At 46.3% G+C, this 25,959-nt stretch overlaps 1 protein-coding gene across 1 annotated transcript in view; it reads right to left on the bottom strand.

The window, feature by feature from the left end:
- Positions 1 to 25,959, bottom strand: part of LOC142570844 (lachesin-like) — a 103,405-nt gene that overhangs the window by 43,756 nt on the left and 33,690 nt on the right. The gene's annotated exons all lie outside the window — the stretch shown is intronic.

The following is a 25,959-nucleotide window of genomic DNA, read 5'->3' on the forward strand; positions in this document are numbered from 1 at the left end:
GTTCGCTTGTGCAAGTCTTATCTTTTGCTCCAAATTCTGCTTGGAGGCATATTTTTCTTTTCTCACAGCAGCAACTGCTTTCTGCGTTTCTTTGAGTGAACGTCATTACTCAATGTGACAAATGTAACCTTAGCGTGGCGAAACGACAAAGAACGAACATAAGCTTACGGCGATGTATGTTGCTTCACTCACTGGTAGGCGAACTAGATTTAGGACACGTAATGATTTGAACGCGACAGCGTCAAGACCCCCGTGTGACAGAAAATCCCGTGTCGGATTTCGACAAAAATATTTTCGAACCACTCATACCCAGGCCCTCCATGTGGCGCAAGGAAATTACTGAACTAATTGAATTTCTCAAGCTGAAATCCGCAGAAAAATCGTAAAGTAAGAGATACACACCACCTACAGACATGATAGCGTCAGATCGTAATTTCACTATATGAGCACACATAATTCTGTTACGCGAAAACTCAAAGAAATCAATTTTCCAGCGTTTATACCATTCATAGACCAGCCGCGGCGATCGGTATTTGCGCGCGCCGGCGCGCGAGTATCTCGGGGGCGACGGAGCAGCGCGCCCGATTTCTTGCAGTACCCCCAGATGGCGCTCGCCTCCGCCGCATCGTGATCCACTCAAGAGGCCGTATTTCTGCCAGAGAGCCCGCCTTCGTGTAATTTTCGCGGCCACCGTTTCCCGGTAAACATTACGGCTACATAGGCTCCAGTTTCCAGGAGGCGTAAGAAGCAGTCAGGAATCTTTGGCTGCTATCGCATTCCACTATTAAAGGCGAAGCTAAGCGACCTCCAAAAGTTTTGTCTTTCTCTGCTATATTTAGTACGTTGCGCAAAGCTGAAAACGAACGATGCAAATCTTGAAAAAGAAAGGACTCCAGCATTTAGGAAAATCAAAAAGTAGCTACAATGTTACCTATCACCATGTCCTAATGTTTATGAAAATTCACACCCTTCTGTCTCTCTCGTTTCGTCCCTACATCCCCTCTCCCCAGCGGAGGGGAGCAATGAGGACGCGCGTCGGGTTAACCTCCCTGCCTCTCCTCTCGTCGTTTTATCTCGCACTCCCTAGTAAAAGGTTACTCATTTACTTGCCCTTTTCCTCTTCTCATGAGCGCAGGAGCAGGTGAGAACATGGTGTTTAGGACTTGGGTAGAAGTTTACGGTGTTCAAGATTCTAAACAATACCTGAGCTATTGTGTATGCTGCGTGACATGCCGTGGCAGAGATCTCCGGGTAAATTTACACTACTCAGAGCTCACTAAGCTCTGGACCTTCCTGCACTTCTGTCATAGCAATGAATCCTGACACGTACGGAAACAAGACGCGCGACCCCAGCCAAGGCACTGTAATGGACTCATTCATCAAATGTCACTGCGGGATTATCGGTAATGAACGGGCTGATCAAGCTGCCCGTTCAGCCGATACTGAGGACCACCACGTAGCAATGCCACTTTCTAGAACTGACGCAGCACGGAAGCTCCTCCTGCTTGCTCGCCAGTGCACCACGTCGCAATGAAATGAGCCGAATTTCAGGAATTCCCGACTATAATTCCTTAATCCCACATTAAGCCTTCGAGTCCCATCAAAGCTTCGCCGTGGAGACGCCACGCATTTATATCGACTGTGGTTGTGCATTGCTTTTACCAAAGCCTATGCGTTCCGCACCCAGCGTGGTTGCTCAGTAGATGTGGTGTTGGGCTGCTGAGCACGAGGTCGCGGGATCGATTCCTGGCCACGGCGACCGCATTTCGATGGGGGCGAAATGCGAAAACACCCGTGTACTTAGATTTAGGTGCACGTTAATGAACCCCAGCTGGTCGAAATTGCCCGAGTAATCCCCTACGGCGTGCCTCATAATCAGAAAGTCGTTTTGGCACGTAAAACCCCATAACTTTTTTTAATGCGTTCCGCACAGGGCTGGCTGACACTGCAACCTGTGACCACTGCAGCCACGAAGAATCGATTGGCCATATTTTGTGCGCCTGCCTACAGTACAGTACTCCACAGTACAGACAGTACAGTACTCCAGAAGTCCACCATCTGGACGACCGACCACAATAGGAAGAGGGAAATCTACACCATCGACAGGACCTAACGTCACAGAAGAAGGCCGTGCAAGCGCTACTGCGCTTGCTGCGATCTACCGGCCTTTGTGAAGGTCTCTAACTGGAACGCCCTTTGTGTGTAGTCTCTGCGTGTGCTCTTATTTCTTCTTTTTTAACCCTTTCCTCTTTGTCCTCTTTCTAACCCATATCTCCCAACCCCAGTGTATGGTAGCAAACCAGAGACTGATATCTGGTTAACCTCCCTGCCTTTCGTCTTCATCTCTCCCCCTCTCTCCCTCTTCCTCAACCGTAAAACTTAAAATGCATATTCTTAGACCATTCGATGCGTTCTACAAGACAGCTGAACTTGAAGATTGTTTTGGTAACACAAGAATCTAGAATCGCTTTCTAACTCGAGATATGGAGGCGTCACTTCATATCTCAGCGCAAATGTGTCACTGTGTCAGTTTCGCATTTTATTGCACTTTATTGCCTCGCATTGTACCCTGTGCCGGTAAGGATTCCTTCTCAATACCATTGCTTTTCTGATCACCCATCATTCATGGTGGGCCAATCTCGGTGATAACATGGATGGAGCTCCACTAGGACCAATGAAGACTCGCGAAAATGAATATCAGTGCAATCGAATTGTTAAGGTATACTGGCCGTATATTTCTTAGCAATTATTGTTACTATTATTCGTGTAAACATACATAAAAGTTCTAGCACTCACAGAGAAAACGAGAAGGTGGTTAGAAACGGTGTTTTAAAAAGGACAATACGCCTACCCGCTTGAACATGAGTTCTTTCTCAGCAAAAACTCAGTCGCAATGGCGGTCAAACCGACCTCTGCACTCCTTCGGTGCGTAAAACTGTCCTCCTATTACTTTATCAGGAGCTTGCGGGACTCCTTCAGCTGAGTTTAATGTACATAAAGAAACGTTTAAAGAAACGGTAAATCAGCTTCCCTGTGCTAAATCACGGCGCGAGGTGTACGACCCTAAAGTGGCCGATCGTAGGACGATGCGTTATGGAGAGAGCTCCGGCCTGCCTTTCGTCTCGGCAGCTCGAACCGTGGCGCGTCCCGCCAAGAGTCGATGCGAGATTCGCAACCGCCTGTCCGGCAGACGTAGTAGCGGCAGCAGCAGCCGCACCAGGGTGGACAGAGACCAGCGATTTCCGTGCGCATGCGCCAGCTGGGATAGTGGACGCGAACGTGAGACACAGCGGCTCTTAGCCAGGAGGAGCACGAGGCACACAAAACAAAGCAAGCGGCACAGAAGCGGGCGCCCGGGCGCGCACGTGAGCCGAGCTGGACTAATGCGGCGTGACGAACGGTCCGGTCCGCTCCCTCGCGCGTCCACCGGTTACGTGACCGCTTCGGCGTGTGCCCAGGTCCAGCGTCACTGTGCCATCGATGCCGCCGCCCTGACTCGACGACATCGGCACAATCGTGGCACACAGACACACGCGCGCCGCGGCTTCTGCTGGGGTCTGTTGCCGTTTCACTGCCCCGAACGAATACGACGGGTCTTTACGGCTCTCGAATTTTTTTGTACGTGTGTGCGTGTGTGTGTTTCTCTTTATTGCGTTTTGACAAGTCTTTCACGGCTGTAAGCGCGAACAACTCGGCGACGAGATACGTTTCCTATTATTTTTACGTATTGCTCCCTTATTTCCCCATCTGTCGCAAAAGGCAGAGGTCACGTCGGGAGTGTCTCTCTGCAAATAATTAATAAGATATTGACGCAGACAGCATTGTGGCCTATTGGGTGAAGTATAAAAGCGGTAGCACAGAAGGAGAGACGGAGGGAAAGTACAAGAAAATCTATTTGTCCAGTCATTGCTGATATGTCGATGGAAGCAGCGACGTCTTTCTTTCCTTTCTATTGTTTTTTTCACAGATATTCAGGCTACTGGCGCCCTTAAGTTGTAGTTGTACGTAAGTGTAGGGATAAATATTTTGTTTGACGGAAAGCACAGCATAGCTATCTAGTGCTTCTGTAGTGTACGGGATAAGACAATGCCGTTGCCGTTCATATTTATTTATTTATTTATTTATTTATTTATTTATTTATTTATTTATTTATTTATTTATTCTGCACTGCAGACAACTACGGATACCAACTCATTGGACTCCGTAGTGGACATTATTTACGAAACGCAATATCACGAACAAGAATAATACTACTAAAACACAGAAGCACTGGTTTTCTTTTAATTCGGTAAGCAAGGTTCAGTAAGACCTTTCTCAGCAAATAATGATAACATATACGGGGCATCAGTATTGACAAAAAAAAATGAGTTACTGCTATAGCTTGATTATCTACATGTCTTGTAGTAAAGGTTTAAATATACTTAACTCTTGTCACAGAAGTGGACTGATACCACTTTGACAAAAGTGAACCCCTCGACCTCAGCAATCCTTTATATCACTTTTGAAGGATGGTGCGATGTCTCCGAATGCCCTGTTCCGCAGTCTCCATTCAAGTGTTTAGCACTTCTCCTATACCGGATGCTTGAGCGCACACTTTCAATATATTTCAAAAATTGCCTGCGGCAGACAGCACAATTCAAGTCCATGAGCTGGTCTGCTCGAAGAGGGTGCACATTATTTGCACAAAAAGCTGAAATGCATAATGCACCAATTAGCAAAGGATTACTGTTTAACTTAACAAATTAAGATAACTAATTGCCTTATGGCACATATTACAATTTAGAAATTCTAGCCGGAGAGTTCGCAAGGCGGATCCACTTGGAACAGATTCTCAGGATGGCACAAGTGTCGTGACATCGATTCCCGAACTTTGCGGAGAAATGCATTGACGCTCCAGGTAGTTATGTGCTTCAATGCATAAAACGACGTTTTGTAAAGAAAATAAGTGGAATGACAGCGTATTTTTACCGCAAATTCGAAGGCCCATATCTCATAAATGGTGTCATCCACACAATTCTTTCCAACTGGATATGTTTTGCGGGCCAAAAAAATTAAATTACGGGGTTCTATGTGCCAGAGCCATGCTGTGATTATGAGGCACGCCGTAGTGGGGGACTCTGGACATCTTGATCACATGAGGTTCTTTGACGTGCACCTAAATCTAAGTACACGGGTGTTTTTGCATTTCGCTCCCGTAGAAATGCGGCCGCCGTTGCCGGGATTCGATCCTGCTACCTCGTGCTTAGCAGTCGAACACCATAGACACTAAGAAACCGCGGCGGGTGTTGTGCAGTCTCCTCCGCTACAATTTGCAAATTGCAATATGTGCCATAACGTAATTGTGTTAAAACATAATCAGTGAATTTTCGTTAGTTAGTCGATTATACATTTCACTTTTCTCTGCAAGTAATGCCCGCCTCGTCGAGTAGACCAGTTCATGGACTAGAATTGTGCTGTCTGCCACAGGCACTTAACAACAAATTTTTCGAAAGCGTTCACTGAAGCACCCTGTAATAGTGATTAGACATTGCTATGAAATAAGGTTTGTGGCAAGTCGCCTTTGGATCTTTCATCGTACCGATCAATCGGGCTAGTTAGCTGCGTTTGAACACAATTAATTTAAAATATTTTAAAATTATGTTATATCTTAAGCCATATTAACCTTCGCGGCATGAAAACGCCAGGAGAAGCCAGTGAATTTTCGCGTATCTATTCGGTGTCATTAATGCTAGAAAATGTTCATATAAGCTGCTCTGCTGCAAGAACAAATTTCCAGGTTTAGCCGACGTAATTGCATTATCCTAATTTCCGCCGCGATGGCCGGTACCACGTAGCCAAATCCGAAGGACTCCTCAATAAGGAAGGATGGATTGCCCGAACGATTACCCTCAATAAGGTAGTAGAACCATGCGTCGATTCATTCTGGGAGAGCGTTTTCTTGTGTGACGGGCATCTTGCTTAGAAAATGTCGTTTCCTTTTATAACCCTGACTTATTATCGGACGTGATTTACGCTGGTTCTCTTGGTTTCCTTTTTTTTTTTTTTGCGTCACGCGGTCTACACGACACTATCGCTGTCTGTGGTCAAAAGCGAAGAACAGCTACCGCTTGCAGCATTCCGTATTTGCTGAAGCAGCCTGGTTGGCACCACTACACAGCCTCGCCAATCTGCTAAATGATATTGACTTAGAGTGCCTTCCCCCTCTCGCTTTTCTTCTTTATTGCCACACAAGCCAGCAGAAGGCGCCTGGCAGAAAATGGCCGATAGCGTCTACTCTTACTTTTGACACTCCCAAGGCACAGCCGTTAATCATGCTCCGACAGACCGTGTTTACTGTAGTTTTCGGTAATATTGTACGTTTAGCAAGCCTTGTGGTTAGGTAGGCGATTCCTTCGTTTGAGAAACAGCATCTCTGTACGGCATGCGGGAACAGCAAGCTTATAGAAGCAAGTTATTTTTGCTTGTCTCATGACGCGAAACCAACGACTGCTGATTGCATCTTGACACGTGACTGTACCTGAAGTCGCTTCGAAGAGCCAAAAAAAAACAACATTAAGGTTTGACTGGAAACACGATATGCGTAGTTGTGCCGAATGTACATCAAGGACGCTTGTATAGAAAACTATGTGTGACTATATGTGACACACATGGGGACTCGACACACGATATTTGTGTCGAGTCCTCAAAGGTCCATTTCAAATATCCGTTTCTAATATCGGCCTGCTGTCACGTTCTTAGTGCGGCTACAACTGCCTACCACAGCATACTTATATTGCATTTCCGATCTGGTAGGTCTATTACTATGTCACCAGACGAAATCTGAAATATCACAGATTTGCCTTTACTCACGCATTGATTCAATCGCTACACGGGCATGCTACTATGATACTTAAGAATGAGAAAGAAAAAAAGAAAATACGGGAATAACACGCTGTTCACTCATCTGCTCAATATGGTGTTACGAACCAAGCCGACGTTGCAATGCCCAGACCACTTCAACCACGAAGAAAATGTACCTTACTTTTCTAGTCAGCACTTTCTCGAATTACGTGGTGTTTTTGCGCAGGCACCACTCGTACATGAGAAACAAGTTACAAGCACAAAGGGGCGGCTTCTTCTCCGGAACACGTCTTAGACGTTACTGAGGCGAGTGGGCTGAGCCGAGTTGCGTCTGCTCTTCCAGAGCCTATACTCCAGGTTACAAAACTTTATTCTTTCAGCGAGAGCGGATGCCTCTTCGAATGCTGAGGATTTCACCCGGATGTTCGAGCCGAGATAAGAGAGGAGCTCACCATCCAGCGCGAAATGGTAACCGAGACAAACGACAAAAATAAAAAAACGAAATCTCTGCCGTTCGACAAGCCGGGAATGCATTGCGAAGAGCCAAGCTCTTGCCACAGCACTTCTCAGGAGTGCGCCCTCCGCTGCCTCCATTTTCCGGAACACAAGCATCTATCCGCCGTCGCCGGTTCATCTCGAAACAAATGGTGATGCAATGGCCGATGAAATATTGGGAGCCCGAAAAGAAAAGGAGAGAAGAACGGATTTCTCGGATTGAGTCTCGAGAGCGAATCCTTTTCTTCTCGATACGGTGGCGGTGGTGGCCGCAGAGCCGTTCAACAAGAAAGGAATGACGGAAACTGTAAGGACTAGGCATCGCGGACAGCTGACGGGAGGGCTGGTTGGATGTAGTGAAAAGGTTCAGGGCGAGGGATTGGGCTGGCACTGAAGAATGAAAGCTCTGAGCGACCCCGTGTGCTGGCCACAGATACTCCGAGCTTCATCCATTGCTGCTTCATCTCGTGCCACGCAGCTATTACGTGCCAAACGCAAGCCGCTCCGCCATCTGCTTCAAACAGCTACCTTTGCAAACACTAAAGAAAGCAGAAAGAAAAACAACCTTCCGCGGTAACATGCTCCCGTCCTGCCCGTAATGCTACTGAACGATACTGTCAGCCTCCTCTGTTGTTACTTCCTCGGCTGTTTCACGCCGGATTTTGTCTGACTTTGCTCGACAACGCATCCTTCAGCGGTTCTCACCTTTCCAACTTAGCGCCGAGACGCTACAGGAGCGGCCCGAAGTTTCAAGTTGCGTCGGACCGAACGGGCTCCCCGACGCTTTTTGTCTGCGTTACCACGCTGTTTCTTCGGACGCGAAGGCGCATGCTGTGGTCCTATAGATAGGCGGAAAAGACGTGAAACGAATTCTACCGCACGGACAAACAACGCCTCGCGAAGGAAGCGCAGATGTACAGCGGCGAAAGCCACGCTACAACCCTTCGAGAAGGGGAGACCCGCCTGCTTCGCGCCAGCGACGGTTGGCGCTGCGCAGAGATTCCCCGGCCGGCTGCAGGCAGCTTCCTACACGGAGGACCCGAAAAGCCACGACGGCGCTCCGGATTGTTCCGTCGTAAGCGGATTGCTGCGGGCATAGGTACAGCAGCTATAGGGCCACGGCTTCCCTGGCAAGATCGTTGGTCCTCCCCCCCCCCCCCCCCCCTGCGCCTTTATATTCGGGCAGCACCGATAGGGAAAGAGGGCCCGGGGAACACAAATAAACCGCGAGAAAGGAGGCCCTCGTCATGTCGGCTTATAGCCCCAAAACGGTGTTATCTCAGCAAGCCTGTAAAAAGACACGCACGCACATAGGAGAGAGGAAAACCCTGTTAAGACAATAGAGGGAGCCGGCCTATGGAAGAAATTAGAGAGGAAAAAAAAAAAGGAAACACCGAGAAAATAACTTTAGACGGCTCACTTTTTCGTGAAGTGTCTCGGTTTTCGTTCGATCTCCGTGGTTGAAGTTGCTTCGCGTCCCTTTTTTTCTTCTCCTCTTGTGTCTGAGCGTGCGTGCGTGTGTAGGTGCAACATTCTTTGAAACAGTTCCCTCTACTGCTCCCTCCCCTCCCCCACACACACATATCCCTTCTTTTTCTCTTCTTTCCTTTTTTTTTTACCTTTTCTTGCCCGGGTGCGGGCCTGTGCGTAGAAGCGCGAAAATTCGTCGGTCTTGTAGCTTTAATCCTGGTAAGATTTACTTCGAGCGAAATGGAACCCCAGAGACCCCCGATCGTTTATTGTGGGTGGAGCGAGGGAGAGAAGAAAGGAAAGAAAGAATCATTTTTTTTTCTTTTAATCGGATTCGAGCTTGTTGACGCAGAGATTTGCAGCGAGCCGCTTCCTTCCGCGCGCTGCTTATAGAACGATGCGCGCCTCCCTAACGTCCCGAAAGAAAGCCGGCTTGCGGCACCGTTCCCCACAGGTGCCATGTCGCAGCAGTTCTTTAACTAGTGGGAATGTTATGCTTGCTTCCCAGTGCAACAGCGACACTATCAACGCGCGTTCGGAACAAATATATGCCTTTGAGCAGTAACTTTTACTACCTTAACACGTAACGTGCTACGCAAAATGGAGCCAAAATGGCGGAAAGATAGACAAGACGCTCTTTCCGCATTTCTTGTTTGATTTTGCGCGTTACATTATTTGTTCAGTGTGAACCAATTAATTCAGGACGGAATACTGCTGCAAATTATTTCGTTTACCTCCTTTAAGATGTGCTACGGAAAACTCTACGCTTTGTAAATCTGTATCGTGTTAAGCGTGTTGTGATTTTGATTTTCCAGCACGTATACACCTAAAGACCGTTTGAGCCGACATCGTTTACTGTAAGAACATAAACAACAAAGCACATATAAGTCACTGAAAGAGCGGCTTACGTGCATGATCGAATACTTCTTTTTTTTCGAATCGTTCGTAACCAATTTATCTTTACTTTTTTTTTTCGTCCGGGAGAAAATGAAAAACTGAATAACTTTTTCGTAAAAGAAGTGAGCTGCTGTAGAGCTGTGAACTCGTTTTAGCTGCCGTTCAAGAAGTAAGAGTACGAACGAACCACGAAAATAAGAATTGCAAGTATTTTTTTTTCTGACTATGAAAACCAAAGAATGCACGCTTTTTGCGAAACGAGGCAACGGAAAGCGCGAGGACATTCTGTTAATGTCAGTAGAATAAAAAAGCCAGTCATTCTACAATATGAAGACAAAAAATTAAATCATCGGGTAGTTTGTCTTTTTTCTTGGTGATCGCGACATTCTTTGAAATATATCGAATGAAAAAGAAATCCCAGAACAGCTAAGTACTTATGAGTTGTGAATACGAAAACATTAGTGCCCGATTGAAAGCCGCTGAGCGGTCCTTTGAGTTTTGCGCTGGGAATAATGTACCACAGCCGTACGTGCTGCCCGAGCCAGCATGTAGTAGCAGCCTGCAGGAACAATGCCGTATGCCGCCGACGTCCTGCAAGACAAGAGACCGAGGAAGCAGCAGCGGCCACCAAGGCCGGCAGGCGCGCGCAGCTGCTAAGCCCAGTGGGTGATTAGATAGATAGATAGATAGATAGATAGATAGATAGATAGATAGATAGATAGATAGATAGATAGATAGATAGATAGATAGATAGATAGATAGATAGATAGATAGATAGATAGATAGATAGATAGATAGATAGATAGATAGATAGATAGATAGATAGATGGATAGATAGATAGATAGATAGATAGATAGATAGATAGATAGATAGATAGATAGATAGATAGATAGATAGATAGATAGATAGATAGATAGATACGGAGCACGCGCCAGCTTCCGAGAGCGAGACGGCGGCACCCACGCGGCTGCCTCGCCGACGACAACCCGTCTCGTCCCGCGGCATCACTTTGCCGTATCTGCTTCGTCGAGGTGCGCTGGTGACGTGGCGTCGCGGCGGTGCCCTCTCCCCTCATGGAACACCGTTTCGGCTGCTCTGCTATGTGGCACCGCAGCCAATGGGAATTAAGGCGCCGTTTCGCTGCTAGAGACGCCTACTTTTTCACTAAACTCACATTTGACGAATACAATAGATTCATGGCATTTAATGTCCCAAAGCAGCACGTCGGCTTTAGGCCATTCAAGTAAACCGAAAGTGCCACTCAGTCATCGCTCCGTTAGCAGGCCCTTAAAGGTCCTGCCGCCGCCAGACTGGAACGCGAAAATACCGATTAAATAAAGGTGCCATGGACGCAAATTTATAAGCATACTTGAGCGTTCTTTTGCGTTTTTCTTTTCTGTTCCCGGTGTATTCTGCTCCGATGGTATATCTCGTTCTCTTATTATTTTGCCAGACACGACCGCGCGGCTTTCGACGCGCGAAATAATGGTTTCTAGTTGAGGGAAACTTCACGCACTTCTTTAGGACCTGCAGCGGTGGACGCGTGGAAGCGAGTACGTCGGCGTCGGCTTGGTAGGCGCGCCAATGCCGTCGCAGCGCGGACGTCCGTCCGTGCGTCCGGCTGGCGTGCGAAGAGGCAGTTTTTCGGCCTTCCATTAGGAAAATGATCGCTTAAGGCCCACGCCGTGCGTGCGGGCCCCAACCGCCACCAGTGGGGGGCCACCTTTCAACGCTCGCCGCTGCGAGTCACGCCGGACGGACGGGACCGGCGGCGCAGGGAGATTAATCGCCGATTCTTCTTGTTCCCGTGCTCCAACGAAGTCGACACGTGACTTTCTCCGCGCTTCTTGGGTAAACCTGGCCGCCCCCTTGCTGCTGCCGCGGCACTTTCATCTCTCGCGCCGCGCGCACGCATCTCCTCCTTTTGTCCGCCCCGTTTTCTGACACACGGTGACGTCAGGCTCTCGGAGAGAGGAGTTTCAAATTTGCGTTCTCGTTAAATATTGACGAGACCGAAGATGGGGAAAAGATGAAAAGGGGCGCATACGGTGCGGAGCGCGCGCGTGTGACGCCGTGCCTTGCTCTGTGGGGCAGCGGGTGCGACTGCAACGTGAGCGTCGGTCATCCTCTGTCACGCCGAGCGAACGAACGCCTTAGTACGCCGCCTGTGCTCTTTTGCTTCATCGTCGTGATGAAACTGTTCGCGTCGGTTTTGAGAGATCAGCTGGGATTGGTTCAGACACTGTTTCTTCTATTTAGCATTCTTTGGTAGCGTGACTTGCAGTGACCGCCCCCAAATGCGTGTGACCTGTAGTGTGTGTTCTACTTTGTTCTTTCAGATTGGTCTCTTTGCTGTTTCTTTCCTCTTTCCTGCCCTTCTTCCTGTCTTCCGTTTCTATGTTTCTGGCCCCTACTTGCTGAAGGGAAGGCAGGCGCTATGCTCCTTCCGGTGGCAGTTGCCAGCCTGCTCCTCGCTTTCGCTTTCCTATCTATTGTATATACCTTTTCAAAACAAATCATCAATGGCCTTTTCTTGCGATTGTTCTACTGCCAACAAATGGCTATAACAATGCTAAATATTCAATCTGTATTTTCTAAGAAAAAAAAAAGCTTGCCCCAGGAATGGTTTTTCTCGAGGGCACCCGCTGACTTTCGTTTCCCGGAAACGACGTCATGGACTGACGTAGCTCCACAAGGGACAGCACCATATTACGAGTCGGCGCGTACGCGTATAGGCATCTGCACTACTGCTACGGAGTTGTTGGCCACCGGCTCTATTCTTCAAGGACTACGCACTGAAACAACAAGCTCTATCTGAATATGCTCACTGCAAACAAATGCAAACCGTCCATTGCATCCTTCCTTCAATAAACTAAGATTATTTTCCTGGCTTTTTCGGACGTGTTCGTACGTTAACTCAGTCCGCTAAGGACACTTGTCGCAAGACAGAGTTGCATGTTGCGGGGCGTGTCGTCGCCAAAAGCCAACTAGCGATGCAGGTGCAAATAAGGTTTAAAAAAAAATGAAACCTCTTTAGTGCGGTCTGTAGGGTTAGATTCTGTTGCAGATAGTAGTCAATAAGGTTTTAAATTATATTAGTTATTTTTTGCACCTCCTTGGTGGTTTTTGGTCGTTGCGTTGTGTCGGTCGCGGGGCGCCCTTGTTACCGAAGTCGGCTGCGCGTCTCTTGCAGAGTAACACACATTTAAATATATGCAATATGCTTGAAAATCTATGTGACTTCTTTCACTTTCCTTATGACACTCAGCGGTGGCACTTTTTGTGATAATTTGGTTTGATTCAGAAGTCAAACTGACCCAAAGACTATGCTAAACGCTTTTTTTTTCTTGCGAGGTACTTAGAACAACTACTGACACCCTGTGCGCTTGCAATTTTCCACTTTTTGTTGAAAGATCACGGAACTCCATCGATAGGTATGCCTCCTTGCTGATTATGCAACACTCGCACGCTCCTCCTCCCCGAACCAGAGGCAACTTACTCAAAGGTCTGCCGTTTTTAGATAACCGCGATGAGCGAGATGTTTTTAGATGACCACGATGAGCCAGGTGTTTCATTAAGTTACATAATTAGCAGTAGACGGTGACGCAATCAATGCAATTCATCTGGAAAAACAAATCAAGGGGGGGGGGGTGAAATTCACAGCCACAAGAAACGCAGCGATAGCAAAAACCTACATCTCTGCAATAAGCGTTGGTCGTCGTCATCGCAGTTTTCTTTGGCGCACAAACAGCGTTAGAAATCTCGGTGTCACGATAACAATCACGTAAACTTAAGTACAGGCGATCTTTTGTGAAATGCCGCAATCAACAGCTTTCCAGATTTTGATGTTTCTCATGGGAGTTTTCTATTTTGTAAAGAACCATGTAACTTTCTTGTTTTTTAAGTGCTATAATTATACGTTTAGCTAGACAGGAGCACTTGTAGGTACTTGACTCTGAATAGTAGTCCGTACACACGGAAACTTTCATGTTTCACTACAACATGACGTTTCGGTCTCTTGAACCGTTTTCTCTTTCTTTCATTTTTTTTTATTGTTGTTTCGGAAGATTGTGCAAGGTGGTACATTCCTTGGCGTACACAAAAGTAATTATTTTAGCCAATGTTTTAAAATATGCCAATACACTCTAGCAGGGCGTGACCAAATGCATGTTGTTGGTTACTGTATGGAACAAGCTACAGTATTTATTGCATTAGATTTAATTGCATAATCATTCAGAATTAGTTAAACACTTCGAAAGTATTAATTTCAGGGCAAAACTTTCAATCAAAAAGGTATAGGTCGTTGTAGGAAAGATCTAATTAAGCAGCTTTGAACTTCCTGCTTGTTACGTATACAATTATTTCTGCTTCCTAAAGAAAGACCCCGATATATGTAAAAGAAAAATAAAGCAGGTGTCATGCTCGGCTTGCACACCGCGGTTGCAATACTCTCAAACGTGTCACGTGTGAACAAACGGCGCATTTGGCCAAGTATACATGTCTGGTGTGCTACCGCCTAAAATGCGCATTACGCCTGCGATGCGCTTGCCTCACGGTGGTTCATGGTAGCGGTAAGCATACCAGGAAGCACATCATGCTAAATGCGCTGTTCGCTGGCACGTTTAGAGCACTGAAATCGCAGCATGCAAGCAGACGCGTCACGTGTTCTTTTCTTCTTCTTTTATACCGTTCTACAACTTCCTCACGTGAAGTTTCGCTCTATAGTTAATATTCGCGAAGTTGTTAATTTATTTTATTCTCGACTAAGTTTGCAGTTAAGCAGCACGTATGAAAAAAAAAAAAACGATAGTGTGACTTGCTACATAGAATAGCCAACAGCCTGCAATCTGTCGTGCCCGTCTAGAATGCCTTAGGCACATTTTTAAGCATTTGCTAAACTTAGCTGGGACACCCGGCATAGCATTTAAGTAGAGAGATGTAGAATTGTTGACACGAACTCTGACTATCATAGTCTACTACTGGAAGTTAAGTAACCCTTGGCTGCGCAGCACCAGCACTTCAGCGAAGTAGAAGTTCAGCGAATATTACAATACAATGATGCGAAGAAAAAGGCATACATGTGGTAACAAAAAAAGAAGAAAATAATATAGCTATTGCGGGTGTTTCTCGAGAATGTTTCGAAGCAATTCTGAGCCTTCATGGCGGCCCTTGTTTTTCATTTTCGACGGATATCGGTAAGCAGCAGATATATGGTTGTATTCTGGGAGCGTAAATGCTACTTGGCACAGTAAGTGGACTTTAATTGAGCTATAAAGAAACATCTCTCAAGCGATGAGGTAACGAATCCTGATAGCCGCCATGCTTGTCATCGACCGAGTGAAACGAAGCGTTTGTGGCTCTATAAAAGCCAAAGTGAGGCCAGCGTAGAATGTGAGGCCCCGGGGAACGCTTACGTTAATGAAACAAGGACCGTTAAAGTAAGGAAAGCAGTCACGCCCACTTTTAGTGGCCTTATCATAATTTCCCGCGTGTTTTCCGTTGACAGCGTGCCCTCTTTTTGCTTTCTTGTCTCACTCTTTCCTCCTGTTAGCTTGTTCGCCCAAATTGCGTGGTAAACGGGCTCGACGTTTATGTACTCATACTCCCAGACGCCACTCTCTATCTCGACAGCCTCGTGGAAACTGCATTGAGATTTCGGCTCATTTGGCTCTTCTCTATGCGGAAGAAGCCCTTTTTTCCGGTGAAGATTACTCGCTAAGCGAGTTTTCTCACATCCAGCGCTAATTTGATCAGCCGCCCTACTAATTTGCATCCCTGACGTCTACTAATTTGCCCATCACTTTGGCTCGCAAGGAACGTCGGTTAGGTAGGAGAATATGTAGCGCGATGCTCTTTTTGAGGAGTCTTGAAAGTATGCACTCAAGATCGATGGTACAAGTACATTGTACAGCTTGGGAAATAACTCTTTTTAGTTTGTTTTTAAGGTTCTCTTTGCAGCTTATTTGCCTCTTTCACGTAATCTGATGAGATTTTCGAAGTTTGTTTTAGCACTTTAGATGGGTTCTCAGATTTTCAAAGAAACCCGGGTTACTTGAATTTGCGCATTGCATGTGCACGAAAACCGAAAGAAATACTGTGAACTTTAGGTTGCACCAGCGGACTTGCGGCCGGTGAATAGTACTAGTACTGATACAATGTTTTGCAAAGCAGAGCGTGAAGTCTGATTTCGTTTTTTACCTTCGCTTTCTCATGATACACCTTTGGTTCAGGCGCCACCAATCTACGAAGCGCATGACCTAAATTGATTATGAGATAGCCTCCCATAGACAGGAGTGCCATAACGGTATAGCAATCTACATATATTTTGGGGGTGTCACATTTTTGAGCCTTGAAAACATGCGCAGATGGTAAAATTTATTATTTATTTCAAAGTACCTTACAAGCCGCAAGGGGAGCATTGAGTAAAGGGGGTCTCATCGAACAAATGACAACAGAAAACCGATAAACGAGAGCTAAAGATGTGACAGCTAAAAATGTTTACAATCATAACGTGCTTGCAAAACAGTGTTACAAATAAAAACGCTAAAGCAATACAAAGAGTTGTCAGGAAAGGAATGAAGAGTACAGTTCACGGTAACATAAATAGCGGTGTATCACTCGCGCAAAATAACGCACGTAGCGCGAGCACATAAAAGAAACAAAATTGAAACAACAAATTCAAAAAGAAAAGAAAGGCGAGAAAGCCATGGCACATATGTGACACGTATTTTATGACATGGCATATGTACAGATGAATATATTTGTTATGAACAAAACCGCGGGTTCAGTAGTTGTCTGAATTTATCATTGCGCATTTAAAAAAAATTATGGGGTTTCACGTGCCAAAACCACTTTCTGATTATGAGGCACGCCGTAGTGGAGGACTCCGAAAATTTCGACCACCTGAGGTTCTTTAACGTGCACCTAAATCTAAGTACACGGGTGTTTCCGCATTTCGGCCTCATCGAAATGCGGCTGCCGTGGCCGGGATTCGATCCCGCGACCTCGTGCTCAGGAGCCCGACAGCCACTGAGCTACCACGGTGGGTATCATTGCGCATTTGCGCGAGAGTGCTGCTAGGAAGCGAATTCCATAACCGAATTGCTCGTGGTAGAGCCGAGAAGTTAAATGCGTTAGTGTTGCCGTAAATGCGGGTGACGCCTAAATCATAAAGTCGTCGTGATGTGCAAGACGCGCATATATCCGATAGGAAACTGCAATAGCCATAGCTATCAATTAGGTTACTAAATGATGAAAGTACCTGAGCCCTGTTATCAGGAGGCGCGAAATATTTTATTCTATCCAAATATAAAATGACTTTTCAGGTACATATATAACTGCAATCCAGTGGTCACGCCCGTATCTAACTGCTTTTGTTTTCACTGCCATTATTTCCCCAAAAGCAGTAGCGAAATAACAACCTCGTTGACGCACGAGGCATCCCTTTTGGGATGGAGACCCGTCAAGATCGTAGCAATATAAGTTGTCCCTAACTCGTACGGCCGCTTTAAGTGGATTGCCGGCGGGGCTTCTCACATGAGCGCTGTTTCTTGGGGTGACAGCACGTCACAAATGTTATCTGCTTGGCTCGCAGAATTCGCAATTATATTAGGCATAATTTTTGCCCTAGAAGACTGTCAGGTGACGCCTGACCCTTTAAGCTGGTTAGCTCGTTACGAACCAACGCGCGTCTTAATAATCTCGCACGCTCAGAACCTAAAGGGTTCGCCTCGTTCGCGTAGGATTTGCAAATTGTTTTGACACCGTTGGGTTTACATTCTTATGACGCTGTGTTGCCGGAGAGGCATGCACATTAACACAGTCAACGTTGCTTCCGAAAGGTGCTTTCTTGGATAATCAGCCACATTGTCAAATTATGTCACCAAAGTACAATGCCTAGTTCTGGCGTATAAAATAAGCCGGAACGAAATAGCGGGCGCCATGCCAATAGGTGGTAATCAGGAATATAATAAAACATTTTACATTGAAGAGGCGAGTACATAGCACATGCCAAGTATGATGCGTTGCTCTTTTCTTATGTTTTTCCGAATGTAACGGAAACCTTTAAAATCCTTTGTTGCACATATAGCGTAATTATAATCCTTGAGCTGGACTACCCTAGGCAGCGGACATTATTTGCACAGGATATTTGCATGCATAATCGACTAATTTCAAAATTTTTGGCAGTAAACTTCTAATTTAATTATGTTGCGGTACATGTGTAGCAGTAAACTAATTGTAGTCAGCGAGTCCGTAAGGCATATCCATTTGAAACAATTTATGTGGACTACAGCGGTTTAGATATGCGAGTTCTGGAAATTATTGATGAATTACGCTGTTGTTCGAGTCATTTTTCAGCTTTAAAGCATAAAAATGCTGTTTGTTAAAAGTAAGCCGAAGAGTTATTTTTTTAGCGCAAGTTCAACGGCGCTTATCTCAAAACTGTTGTTAGTTTTTCGTCCCAAGTGTATTTATCTTGACAGCTCACTGTCCTAATGTTTAATAAAGGGAAAAATGAGACATCCACCCGAACGTTCTCTCCTGTCTAGGGTAGCAAAGCAGACATGCATCTGGCTAACCTCGCTGCCTTTACTCTCTTCTATTTCTCTCTCGCTTTCTCTCTGCAACATGTACCGGTAAATATTTAGCGAAAAAGTAGATTTAAGAAATTGTTTAATTAGTTAACAATGAATTTTGATTCCTTCTGTGATGAATGCCCGCATCTTCAAGTAATTCAGGTCAACAAGTAGATCTGCGCTATACTCCAGCGGTGATTTTAGAAAATTATGATAACGTTAAAACGGAGAGAAAAAAAGGTCTCGTACAATAAAGTACAACGGAACACGCTGCAGTTCATCAAAATGCACTTCGATGCAATACTGACGTCTGGCAAAAACTAGCTATGTCACAACATAAAAATATAGTATGTATATCGCCGCCTACTTTTCAGCCTCTACACATATTCCCCTGTAGAGCTAGCTGTCTTGTACGCTTTCTCCATTTGCAGAGAAGCTGCTTTTAATTATTCGTAGGTGAAATTCCCAAGGCCTTTGATTTGTAAGAACTCTTCTTCTTCGTTCTCTGACACTTCTTCTTACAGCACAGGTTAGTGCATACGGGCTTAATCCTTTTACGACAAATGCTGTTTAGCTACAGCCCTGGAGATGTGGCCTGTTGGAGTACGCAGCGTGCAACGTTCGTTTTGTTTTTTTAGTGAGTAGCAGCTTCAACTTCTTAGCGAGAATTCTTTGCCCTTTTTTTGTCTCTGTAGAAGGTGTTTATCAGTTTTCTTGTCATAGTTATCGCTTATTTACTGTTTTCTTATACTATGATTTTTAAGGCAGTGGGCTATATAGCGTTTAAGCTTCCCATTCTGACACAGTTGCTAAGGAACAAATACGACGACGTGCTAGATGTATATAAGCAGATTAGAAGACCCACGGTAATAGAGTTTACGACATATGAAACAGAGAGGCCAAGGTCACACATGATGCGTTGAATGACTCGCCAAGAATACCACAAACAGCAATGATGGAGAACGCATGTTCGGCACGATGCCACAGTGTGTACGTGAAAAGTGGCTTTCATGTCTTTCCGTGTTCCCAACAATCGCATATTGTCGAGAATCCCAATGCGATCATCGCGCTGCAAAGCCAGGCGGCTCAACGAAAGAGCTTCCTTGTTTTATAGGCTGGCGAAATCCGAGCAAAAATCATCCAGTAAAAGCCATTAAACAAAGCAATTTATATGCCTCGTGAAGTTGTGACACTAGTAGCGAACGATTGGTCTGCACGATGTCCATGTTGTTATACAATTACCGTAGAGTGGTTTTGATCGCCTACTGATGCCATGGATAAAGGACCTGCAGTGAAGAACATTTGACTCGCCCGAACACTTGCCCGTCGCCTAAAACTCCGTCCATTCATTTCGTGCATTGGTAAACTCGTTGCCTTTTAATTTATACATTATCGAGTGCGAATTTATTTTCATATGAACGGAACTATACGTGGTAGACCCTATGTAAAAAATCTTCAGTTCATGACTCTGGGTTTGAACGAACATTCGGGTTTAATATCGCATAAGCTTTAATAGTTCGATCAATACTGAATTACTAAACATCACCCAATCTTCTTTCTTTATTTAGTCGTCGCAGGAAGCACAATCATGTGAGAAGTGAGGTGATTGAAGTTGTAGATTGTAGCTCTTCAAATAATACGGTTTATTGTTCACTATTACAACGTAAATGGAGGAAAACATAAGTGTTGTTAAATTATCGTCGAACCCGCCATGGTTGCTCAGTGGCTATGGTGTTAGGCTGCGGAGCACGAGGTCGCGGGATCGAATCCCGGCCACGGCGGCCGCATTTCGATGGGGGCGAAATGCGAAAACACTCGTGTACTTAGATTTAGTTGCACGTTAAGAACACCAGGTAGTCGAAATTTCCAGAGTCCTCCACTACGGCGTACCTCATAATCAGAAAGTGGTTTTGGCACGAAAACCCCATAATTTAATTTAATTTATATTGTCGTCGAATGAAAGCGGGGAACAGAAGTGGCGAATTGCACCTTTTGTTCCCGGACAACAACATGTACCATGTACGCCAACGAACAAGAAGCATCGGCACGTCTCAAACTGCGGTAGCAATCATACAGCTGTGCACCATCCAGCACCAATTTCTAGCGCAGTCATTTGTAAGTAGAGAGAGAGAGAGAGAGAGAGAGACAGAGAGAGAAAGAGAGAGAAATAGAAGGCATGAAAGGACGGGAGGTTAACCAAACGCATGTCCGGTTTTCTATCCTGCAATGGGGGAGGTGATAGATGAATGAAAAGAGAGTGAGAGAAAAGAGAGAGAGGAGATAGCGTAGTTTCATGCACATTTGAAAGCACACACTGAGTGTACAAGCCGTCGCCAAGACTTGCAGACTTTAGGTACTGCAATACGATTTCGTGGCTTTGTCTGCCATCGATGCATACGGATGGTCCATGGATCTTCATTTCTGAAAGTCGTATAGGGTCCAGCCCGTTCAGTGTCGTCCGGAGTTTGTAAGCAGCGTTGGATTAGGATCCGTAACCTGAGCCTATTACTGCGGGAACAAACTGCCTTGGGGGAATAGCAATAAACTAAGCCTGTTAGCATGAAGGAATGGTCTTGTATCAGTATCATTAAGTTGAGCGTATCAGTACATAAAGAAAGCGCCTTGGATGTACAGCAATAAACTCAGCCTATTAGTGCATGAACGAGCTGCCTAACAAACGGGATGATAAAAGTACACGCACAAATACAGTAGAGTCCTTGTTTGTAACGTTTTCAGTTCTTTTTCTTCTTTTGGACGCTGTTTCTTTCTTTACCAGTTGGGTTGTGCCACTCATTGCAATGAAATGTTTGCGGCTAATTATTTTTTCTTTCAATGTCATCATCGAAATCAACCTACATACTTTCTAGGTGGATGTCAACGGCTGGATTGTTATCGAACCAAAGGTCACGTGAATTGCTTATTTACTCGTTAAACAACGGGACAACGATGACCATAATTTTTACTGTTGATTACGCTACTGCTGTGTGAATGTAAACAAACCAATTGCCATTCCTACGAGGTTGGCTTGAGCGATAATTGAAGTTATTGTGTGAGACTGTGGCAGTTTTACGATGCTTCTATCATTCCCCGTAGCGTTTTGCCTTCTTGTCAACGTTCAGCTTGAGAGTTGACACGTAAAGAAATATGAGGACTTTACAGGGCCGCGATTTTGTAGCGATGCCTCCCGCTTGATTTTATGCCACTTCCGTCATCTGCCATCGAACGCTGGCTGATACAATTGATAGCGAGGGCGGGGTGTCGCTCTGACCACTGGCGAAGCGAGTAAAACGCGAGAAAGGACTGCATTAAAAATGGCATCGCTACGAAATCCGGGCCCACGGGTCTCTTGTGAGCGACATCGACTTCAGGGCCACGAATTCTTCTGTCAGCATTGACCACCTCCTCAGGTTCCAATGAACGTGACTGAACCTTTTGACTTGCATGGATTCATATTTTTGCCTAAGCAATTTTATTTATGTGTGCACCAGAACTCACTATTGTAGCGAACTATTTGCTGACAGCTAACACAGCCACTTCAGAAAGAAGGGTGCATAAGAGATGTTGCCTGCCACGCTAGGCAATTTCGCATTGGCACATACATTTAGTTTCTTATGATTTCTTGATTACGTCCCAGTGCAACAACTAGGTGAGATCGCGGAGGCTCGACTACATTAGCGATCTTGCAATAAAAAGGCGCTAATGCAGGCGCAATACAAAGCTTTAAAGCGGCGCCCACTTCGTCTATTACCCGACGTCACAAAACCGCGAAAACTCACTGCGTGAAAGTGACGCCCACACGTTTAAGACGCATTATTATGACGAACAAGACAGAATTTTTTTCTGAATAGCCGGAGAGTGTTCGGTTCGAAAAGGAATAAAAGATGGCTGTCCGCCGATCCCTGTGGCACTGGCTACTCGGAGATGCCGGGGAGCATGGATTTATTTGCGTAAAATAAAAAATTTGTTTTGCCGTATAACGTTATCGAGACCTATCGGCACGTATACGGCATTACTCTACGAACTGTCTTTCGCTGAGGATCCGTTTTAGTGGTATTTTTGAACTTCTGTTCCGAACACGCCGCTTCCGTCCGAACACGCCGCTGCGATTTTCAACCAGCCACCGCAAGCTAAAGTGAAGCGGACCAACCTCAGACGCCGGCACGATCCTGCTCATCCACTTATCTACTCTCACTTAGATGGCTCGGCCCCATCAAAACTCTCTCAACTTTAATTTGCTCTTCGCCTCTTCTCAGCCAATTAGATAAGAAAAACTGCTCAATCCAGGTAATGCTATTCGCTTTGAAAGCAAAAGAAAGTGGCATCGTACAAAAAAGAAGCGCGTTTGACTGGGCTTTTCAAACAAGCCGGTAGGTTACCGCCCGATTCTTGTGTCGGTGATTACGTAAGCTTGACGTCAGGAAATTGAAATAAAAACAGACTGGAACAATTTTGCGTTATGGGGCCCCAAGTGTGCCAAGCGGCCATCGCTGTCGCGCACGCCCACGTGTGCTTCCACAACGCCGTTCCTTCATTCCGCCCACTCGCGCTCATAACCAGGCCGCAGACGGATCCGGGATCTCGGTATCGAGAGCGGCAGCGCCTTGAAGAACACCGGCGTCATGCAGCCATTCCACTGCCAGGGGCACTTCGGTATCATCTGGCGCGCCGAAATACGGCCTTGTTCGCCCTTTATCCGTAGCAAAGGTGAGTTCTGTTTGCCGCCCAGGATGGATTATGTGCCCTAGATAGGGAACGAAGAGAAAAGAGAGAAAGAACTAAATTAAGCGACAGGGAGACGTAAACAAAAGGTCTGAGACAAGAAACCAAATGAAGGAGTATCGACCAAAGGAAAGCTGAAGGACACTGATTGTGATGGAACGGCGGGGCCGAGTAGCGTACCGTGTTGAACAATTCCAGCCCGGTAACCGTCTTCTTTACCATGCTCTTTTCCTTGCTTCCCCTGTTTTACGACTGTTTGTTTTTATCTTCTCTTATCTTTCTAAATCAGTGGCGCCGCGGTCTAAATAAATGCCTTCTCTCTCTCTCTCTCTCTCTCTAGCTACTCAGTTTGCCTCTTTTTCACTCGTCTATTTCCTCCCACGACGCTTGCTTCAACCTGCACGCTCGAGAAAACTTTCTTCCCGCGTTCGATGGGATATACCTGTCCCCGGTGTATCTTTTCACTTTCTCGTCCACTTTTCTACATTAACGGTGCACCACGGGTCCAGAGTCCTGCGACGTTGGTCCGCGCCGTCGAGATGGCGACGTGTTCGGTTCGTATGGTCCCATCTAGGACTCTCAGGACGTTTTCAGGACGTTCGCAATACGCTTAATTTTCTGTCTAAAATTAACTCGAAATGTCCGGCCCTATTTTCGGAGCTTATGTTTTCCAAAGTCCACTCATGCTTTACCTTTCTTTTTCTTTCTTTTTTTAAATATCACAGTTATTACAAGGTCTGGCACAATAAAGATGGATTTTTGGGGGAATGTCCAAACAAAGCACAGTGTGCCTCCTTTTCCGATGGACCATGTCTATTTTCTCACGTCCTTGTCTGTTTCATTATCTCTGTTTTCTTTCCCTAGCTGCTAAAGCCATGAGGACCGTCCGACGTTTAGGTTACTCCCTCTGATCTCTATTTCTGAGGTATTGATCCTTACGGTGTAATAAATATACGTGCACATTTTACCCGCACGCTAATTTGTCCCTTGCGCAATGTCCTCATCGTAGCTCGAGCTTTCGGAATATAATTTGAACCTGCCGCGGCTGGTATAGCTCAAAGGCTTTGACGTTGCGATGCTGAGCACGAGCTCGCGGGTTCAATCCCGGCCGCGGCGATCGCATTCCGATGGAGGCAGAATAAAAAAAAAAGAACGCTCGCGTTCCGTGCATGAGGGGCACGTTACAGTAGCCTAGGTAGTTCGAATATAGTCCGAAGCCCCTCAAAACAGCGCGCCTCATAATGAGATCGTGGTGTGGGCATATGAAACCTCAAAACTTAGTGATTAATTTGTAATAGAAATTGAGATAGCTTCCACTACAGTGGAGAGAGCAAACCCACCGTCAGTGCCAACACCGAATGCATATATCGAGGAATAAGGTGATGAAGGCAACATGCAAGGTTCTTCGTTCAGCCAGGGCGAAGCTGCCTCGGTGGGCTGCATCGCCCGCGATTCTGACTACGTATCACTTGCCGGTGAACAGTAACCCTGACCGGTGCCACCAATACCACGGCGTGCCATGAACTCTACTAGCGACGACGCGCCATACCGCGCGTTTTTGTGTCGGCGCCCAGCTTATACTGAGCTAGACAAAAAATCCCAGGTCACCTAATCACTTCTTATGAGTTGTGAATACGAAATCATTAATGTCCAAGTGAACGACCCTGAGCTGTCCTTCGAGTTATGAACTCCTCGCGGTGTTTGGATCCCACCGATGGCATCGGTTGTTGGGAACTCGGCGCTGACGCCCGTGGTTGTACCTGGGTCGCAAGCCCCAAGGGTAGCGTTGGCCTGGCGGCCTGGGGTGCAACTGGAAGCATCCGAAGGTCCCGGCAAAGCATGAGTCGACTGGTAACAACAAAACAACTTGTTTATTTTAACATTGCAAAGAGTTGGCGGTCAGGTTGACCGAAGTAGAGAGACGGGAGAGCACTTTACTCAACAGAAGAAATCGGAGCCCTCCTTTTGGCGTCCGGGGGCAGCTGTTTTTATACTCTCGCAGTTGAGGGCAAGAAGGAACCCCTCAATAGACGAGCACGTGAATGTACAATGGGCTAATGGTGACGCACACTGTCGTAGCGCTGCCGGTCGGGCACAATGACTGAAATGAGAGGGTGATCCCTGCTTTCGCATCGCCTGGTTCGGGCACAATGACTGGAATGAGAGGGTGATCCCTGCTTTCGCATCGCCTGGTTCGGGCACAATGGCACATACACTCACACACGCACATGAAGACACGTGGCATCGGAACATGCCTGGAAACGCCCGGAAACACCTGGCGGGGAGCGTTGCGGCGACGACGAACGGGCCAAAATGTCTGCCGCCCCGCCGCAGTTGCGCCGGCAAAACCGCGTGTCGCAGGCGAAACGCAACAGACCGCCCCGCCGGGGGAAGGAGATCCCGATGGACAGGGGACTGCATCCGCTGTCCGGAGGGATGTCGCTCGATGATGCTCATAACCGAAGTCGGGCGTCCCTCGACGTTTCTTGAGCGCAGCGCACAGAGAAGGCCTCGTTCTCTCGTTCAGGTTCGCACGGGACACTGCAAAGTGACTTCGGGAGAGTTCACATTTTTGTTCTCGTTCCCGGCAAGCGTTAGAACTACGCTGAAACTCAACCGCTCAGTCAGCAAGCACGGCACAACCCTCACTAAGCCCTGCCAGGCTCTTTCCCCTTTTTATACCACTGCCTAGTTCCTTACAGTAGTCTAGCATCACTCAGAACGCGTCCACAAATTGGAAAATTGCACTAGAAAGCATATCATCACTTTGAAACACTAAACAAAAGCAATATGTTAAAAAAAAATCCTGCCTCAGGAAGAAAAACATCAGTAACCAACAATTTTGAGGCTGATTCCTACGTTAGGGGCTTCGACTTAAGCCATCGGCGTTACCGTTGAGACTCCCCTTTTTGTAACGCACCTCAAAGGAATATTGTTGTAAAGCGAGGCTCCAGCGCAGGA

Source organism: Dermacentor variabilis, chromosome 2 (genome assembly GCF_050947875.1).
Source record: "Dermacentor variabilis isolate Ectoservices chromosome 2, ASM5094787v1, whole genome shotgun sequence".
Classification (NCBI taxonomy): domain Eukaryota; kingdom Metazoa; phylum Arthropoda; class Arachnida; order Ixodida; family Ixodidae; genus Dermacentor; species Dermacentor variabilis.